The sequence below is a fragment of the Aphis gossypii genome, chromosome 2, assembly GCF_020184175.1.
Source record: "Aphis gossypii isolate Hap1 chromosome 2, ASM2018417v2, whole genome shotgun sequence".
NCBI classification, from domain to species: Eukaryota; Metazoa; Arthropoda; class Insecta; order Hemiptera; family Aphididae; genus Aphis; species Aphis gossypii.
In genome coordinates this window covers 4,151,320-4,158,460 of record NC_065531.1, presented here as the reverse complement: position 1 = coordinate 4,158,460, position 7,141 = coordinate 4,151,320, and the positions used below count along the sequence as shown (strand labels likewise).

The 7,141-nt window shown below is 26.1% G+C and overlaps 1 long non-coding RNA gene across 1 annotated transcript; it reads left to right on the top strand.

The window, feature by feature from the left end:
• Nucleotides 1-3,666: 3,666 nt before the first annotated feature.
• On the top strand, nt 3,667-4,915 carry LOC126550322 (uncharacterized). Its single transcript, XR_007604386.1, has 3 exons — nt 3,667-4,135; nt 4,191-4,295; nt 4,378-4,915. It is a non-coding gene; the product is annotated as an uncharacterized LOC126550322 (long non-coding RNA).
• Nucleotides 4,916-7,141: the final 2,226 nt, after the last annotated feature.

Below are 7,141 nucleotides of genomic sequence, written 5' to 3'. Positions count from 1 at the left end.
TAATAACATAATTTGTTGGGTATATTCTTTATTTATTTTATTTTTTTTTTTTTATATAATACAGGGTTGTACTGAAAATTGAATTCGGCCCGAGATAATACTATTAAAACGGCCCTTTTTCCAAAATTAATACCAACAGAGCACTGGCTATTGATTAACACTTTCTGCGGCCCTACGAGTTTTCCTCGGTAACTCGCCGGCCCAGTCTGACCTCGATATAATATCATACATTAGTGTGAATTATCATTTACTTCCTCATCTACAATTGCCCAAAAATACATATAATATTAGAAGCACCAAAAATCTATTATTTTTGTGGTTTATTGAAATAAAACTAAAAACTTACTTTAGTTCATAGGTCTAGAAATATATTAAAAGGTAAAGATAGATACATTGTTATGATAATAGTAAATATACGTATATAAAGTTAAAATATAAGACTCATAAATGTCAATGAAAATACATATTATTTTGATTTAAAAGTTTAAAGTATTTATTTCTCATATTTTAAAGCTATTCAATGTTCATGTTTAGATAAGTTATAGTGTTAATACCAGACACCTAGTATAAAATATAAATGTTTAATCTTCTGGTGTTCCACTAGGTGGTCAGCTGTCCCCAATCCTCTTTTCGTTATTTGTTAATAGTGCTAACAAAGTTGTAAATCATTGTCATTAACTACTTTGTTTTGCTGATGTTATGAAACTAATTTTGCAAATAAATCCTCTTAATGATTGCCTTAAACTTCAAGTCGGTTTAAACAGTTTCTGCAAATGGTCTCAAGAGCTAGGCTTAACTCTGAATTTCGACAAGTGTCATATTATGTCATTCACTAGAAAACATTTTGTAATTATTTCGTCCTACAGACTAAATAATACTGAAATTTCCAGCGTTGAAACAATAGTTGACTTAGGTTTTAAGTTCAACAGTTCTCTTGATCCAGGTCCGCATATCAATATAATATGCTGTAAAGCCTACAAGATGCTTGGGTTCTTAAAGATATTGGCTCACGACTTTAAGCTAAGACCTAATTCTTAATTTCCTTATTCTTTTTTGTTCACTAGTCCATCCTATTTTAGAGTATGGATCTGTTCTTTAGAATCCACATACCGCAAGTAACTCTCAACAACTTGAAATTCCTAAGTTTTGCTGGGTTTGTTTTACATAAATACTATCTGCCTCACGATTACACCTCTGTTTCCGAATTACTTAATATAGATAACCTTTCTCATCGGAGAATTACTCAAGGGTTTCTTAATGGATTGGTGTCTGGTAAAATAGATTCGCCTTACCTTTTAAGTCTTATTAATTTTAGAGAATCTCAACGTAGTTCTCGTAATCATACTCCTTTCTACATTCTTCCTTGCATCTCTAACTACTTAGAGAATTAACCAATCACAAGATTAATGTCTCTTGCCAATGTTGACGCTTCCCGTCTCTATTAATGTTTTGACCATACCTATGTATATCTGTATTATAACTATTATGTATTTTTGTTAAATGATAATCGTAACTATAATTTAATTGTAAATATGTATATATCTAATTTTGTTTTTCAAAAGGTTAGGTACCATTCCAATAAATTCCAAAAATAAATAATAATTATTAATAATTAACAAAAGAAAACCTGAAATTTTTCTGTTTTGAACAATTATTTATTATATAATGAGTTTGAAAAAATCAATAGTAACCATTTTAAATTCTGAGCGAAGCGAGGAAAGTATTGGTTTTACAATGATGATTATTTCTTTTTATTCTGGAAACACTTTTTCTTTTCCTAAACTTGCTCAAAAGTATCAAGTGAAGCATCTTTTTTGAAAGGCAATGTTTTCGAGCTGGTATTTTAGAGAGGTTATTTTTCGACTTTCAAAACGGTACTCGAAATTAAAGCGGTTAAGGAGAAAAACGTACGATTTCACGATTTTATAATATTACTCGTAAATAACTACGGAAGACGTTTTCTACTAGATAAAATGCTTCAAATGAAAAATGACGAGATCTTTTTTGTTGTATTTTGGATTTTGTTTCTTATGGTTTAAAGTTCGGAAAATTTTAGCCATTTTTGAGCTATTTATAGACATTTTAATTTTAGGAGTTTTTTGTTGTAATTCGGTTAAAATCATTCGAAAAACTTGAAATTTTGGTTGTTTACTTATATTAGCTTTACCTAGACATGGTAAAATTTTCAAAACATTTGAGTGATTTTTGAGCTTTTTTAGAATTATATAAATATTTTTGATAAGTACCTACTAATTTTTTTTTAGATGTACCTATTTATTTATTTTAATATAAAACAAATTATAGATTGTTGATAATGGAATTCTATCCACCGAGCTTCACTCAGAATCGTTTTTGTTAGCAATGGTATACTGATGCTCACGAATAAAAATTAAATAACCTTATGTATCCCACCTTCCCAATTCTCATTTAGCCCGGTTACTGCACTCAGGCTTTTTAATTTCAATATTTGACATAATATGACACATTAATATTACAATGATAAGCGATTTGTAATGACTTCAGCCAAATAAGTTTGGTATTTATCATTTAAAAGTTAAAATAATCTAGTATTCTGGTTACTTTTGAATTCTAAACAAAAGAAATTTTGGTCTCCTTCATCTTAATAATCTACACTGATCCCTCTTACCATCCAATGAAAAGGATAAGGGTATATTGTTTGAATGAAATAATGAATTAATACATATACTATAATGATTATAGTGTTTAAACTGTATGCCAGTAGTCAGTATACATTTGAAATTCAATTTCCTCCTAGTTTATAAAAAGCAATTGTATTATACAATATGCAATTATCTAATAATTTAACACATCTATATAAATAATCAAAGAAGTTTGATCACTAAAAACATATATTCATTGAAACAAAAAACTTCAGTTATTTTATTGTTTAATACCTAATGATAATAAAGAAGTAATGGTAAAATTATTTGGGAAATTTCTATATTTAAGGTGTTAATTAAAAATTCTTAACTACTAATAAATGAGCCCATGCTGAATTTTTCAACAAAATTATGTGTATTAGTACATTTTCAGACTTTGACAAAAGTACTGATTTTTTTCAAATGTTTAACAGCTTCTTCACATTTTCTTCTGTAATAATAGTAACCAAAATTAACTTGATGATTTTTATATGTATATAAACATCAGGTAAGTTTTTTTAATCATATAGTACCTAATTCATTTATTAACATAAAAATATAATATATAATAATATATAATATGTAACGATTAATGAACAAGAATTAAAATTATAATCAAGCTAGTGTTATCTATATTTTCATTGTATATTAATTGTGTCAAGCAATCTTAACCACACAAAATAGTTTTAATGTTTTTAACATCAAAATATTTGAAATATAATCTTAAATATTATTAATAATAAAAAAAGATAATAATACTATATTAAAATAAATAATGGGCAATGGTTGTATTCCTTATTCCTAGTTCGATAATAATTATGTTACCTACGTTCTATACGCAAAATATAACCAACATATTATTAAGATTTGTAGTTTTATATGCTACTTGGATGTATATTTATTATAAATTACAAAAAAAATTACTTTATAATTGATAAGAAGATAAACGTACAAAAGTAAAATGTATGATAAAGTATAAGAAAGTATAAAGTTATAACATGGTTCATCTATAATGTTCTTACATTATGTATAGATGATTCAGATAAATTGGTTTGGAATCTGCGGTTATTTGTGTTTTTATAAGTTTTTATCCATCAAAGGGTCTAAAGTTCATGGATAAGTATTCATGTTTATCAATAACTAAGAAATTCATGTTTAATAATTTTTGTATGCAATATTTTTACTACTTAGGATTCCTAACGGGTATATTGGTGAGTTATGGGTCAAATCTATGAAACAAGTTTGACCTAATTTTGTACCGACTAAAAGAACAATTATTTATAAATTATATTTTGAAAACACTGATTACGTTCATTGTGTTGATGGTGAAAAATTAATGCTAAAAAAGTCTGCTGTGCCTAGTGTTTTTAATTCTGTTATAAGTGTTTCAACATGTTTGACACCATCAAAATTGAAATGTAAAAACTCTCCTGAGGTAATTGGAGTGATAATAGATGATTTGCCTATGCTTAAAAGTATGTTATTTTATTAATAACCTGATAGTAGACCCTAATAGTTTAAATTTCTAAGGTTCTCGAACATGTATGTTCTTCTCGATGCCAAAGCAATCGCATGAAACAGACAAGGAAATGGGAATAACAACAATGAAGCTTCATCTTCTACTATGCTGACAAAGTATCTACTTAATTAATTTAAAATTTATTTAATTATAATTTATAATTTATATTAATATTATATTTTTGTTTTGGTGTTATAGCATGAAAGTTTTTTTGAAAAGTTACTTATGTCTTGTTAAATGTAGTGTATTTAACCATGTAGAACTTGAAAGCTTAGAAATGAAACATCTACGTAGTGAACTTCAGAGTCAGACAGAGAAATTAAAAATTCAGTATCAGAAAGTAGAACGTTTGAATGTGGTAGGTAGGTACCTAAGTTATATTTTAGATAACAATAAGACAGTTTTTGATGTGAAATAACAATAAAATGTTTATAACGAAATATAATACAACGCAGGATTTGTAGCAAGAAAATTAAAAACAAGAATGATGTTTGAAGATTGTGTAACTGTTATTCAGATCAAAATATTATATCTCAAAAATCTTTATTTAATGTTCTAAATAAAGGTGGGCTAACTAAACCTTCCAAAGAATTTATTTTTAAAAGCAATATAGCAGAGATTTCAAAACAATTTAATATTATTCAACATTTAATAGTAAAATCTTCAGCTCACCTGAAAATAAATAAATTATTCACTGGGATTTCAAATTATTTATTAAATCAATCGCTTTTAAACAATCATCTTTTACAAATGGTAAATATAATTTTGAAAATGTGTCTCTAATATTTAACAATAAGATTATCCCATTATAATAAATGTAATAGTCAACTAAAAATTAGAATTAGATAATATTTAACAAAACAAATTCATTTTACACTACAATTATGTATAATAAATTGTAATAAACTATAATATTTATGTTATTTATTTTAACTTTTATATTATAATTCGGAACTACGAACCTATTATAACTGGTGATTAATTTTATGATTTTGATTTCTTGTATTATAATAATATTTATTTGTAGTACTGGTATATATTATACAGTCATACACTCATTTTAATTCATAATACTGACATATGTTAATCATTGTATTATTATTATTAATTTTTATTTTTTGGATAAAACTTGTAAAAACTCCACCAACGATAATTTTTGTTTTTTTTTAATCATATTTTGACACTGACTTAATACATAATAAACTTAATCACATAATACAGTAACCATGAGCGCCCGTAGGGAGGGGCAGGAGGGGCCATGGCCCCCGGCTTTTGTCGCCAATGTTTGTTTATCTATTTCAGAATTTTACCTAACCTAACCTAGCATTATATATATATATATATATGTATAATATACACCTTGCACCCCCCCCCCCCCGGTGAAAATTTCTGCGGGCGCCCTTGACAGTAACTACCTAGCTATAGACTTAATATTTAATTAATATTACACACCATGTTCTTTGTTCTTGAATAGTATAAATTATTAACAGAGATAACCAAGTAAAAAAATTATTCAACTGTAAAAAAAAATGAATTTAAAAACTATAGAATTATACTTCTCCGAATCGATTAGCGTACAATGAAAATGCTACATGAAAAAAGGAAAAGTTGTAAAAAGGATTTTCATTTGGGAAGGGATGGGCTGGATGTTTTTAGGCAACCCTATTTTTTCCTGTACCATAATATAGCCCGATCTTACAAGTTACAAAATCCAAGAAATTTCTTTGGTAGGTAAATTAATGGTATGAAATTGAATCATTAATTTCATAATATAAATAAATTTGGTCGTATAGATGACATAATAAAACATATTGCTTATAAGTTTTAGTAGTTATACTTACTTATAAGTATTTACACTATTAGCTTTCAAGTGAAATAAAATTAGAATTTTTACTATAATTTTATATTCAAAAGGAAACCGCTAAAATAAAAATTTATCTATATATATTTATGTATAAATAGGTATGTTATGTTTGGCCGCAATTGGAATGTTAATTAATTTAAACTTCTTATGAATACTGAAAAGAGTATTTCCTAAAAATTGTGTACAGGCCGCAATCGGAATACGAACATGGAAAAAAGGTCATTTTGCATCGCAACCTTTGACCAACAACACTGATGATCGTAAACTATACACAACTGCACAAGTACAGGTAAAAACAAAATCGTCAAAATCACTGATATTGAGTAAGACGTATTACCTACTAACTGGTTTCGCTGGAATTTCATACAAGTAGAAAATGTTATATGATACATAAACTGTACTCTATTCGTAATTAATTATATACTGAATTAATAACATATAATTAAAAAAACTATAACGAATAGGTGTATATTATATTATTATAATATAGGTAGGTACTAAATACTATACCTATGTATATATACATGAAATCTAGGAAAAATACCCGAGGAAATAATAACCCATAGAAAAAAATACCCCATGGAATTGGATAGTTTAATTAATATATATGTATTATAATATACTATACTTGTCTCTTTTAAACGGGTAGTTAAGTATTATAAACGAATGTCTCTTATAATTAGATGATTATTATTTATGTAAAATTACATAATAATGATTAAAAAAAACCAGCCTTAAGTACATTTTCTATTACTATCTTTTTTTATTATGTATTTAATCGTAAACTCATCTTACAAAAATAAGTTAGGTCAACAATCGAATAACGTAAAGAAAATTTCCTATTCGCTTTATATAATACTCATCTTAATATAATAATAAAACAAAAAAAGATAGAATAAACCCGTGGTATTAGTAATACATTATGTATATAATAATAACAATTATATACATATTTATAGGTACATTAAAAATATATTAATACTATACATATATTCTGTATTAAGTTTATATTTCAAAACTCAATATATTATATTGAGTCAATGTAAAAAAAAAATAAATACAATTTTATATTATAAGATAGTATTTGTCACAATAATA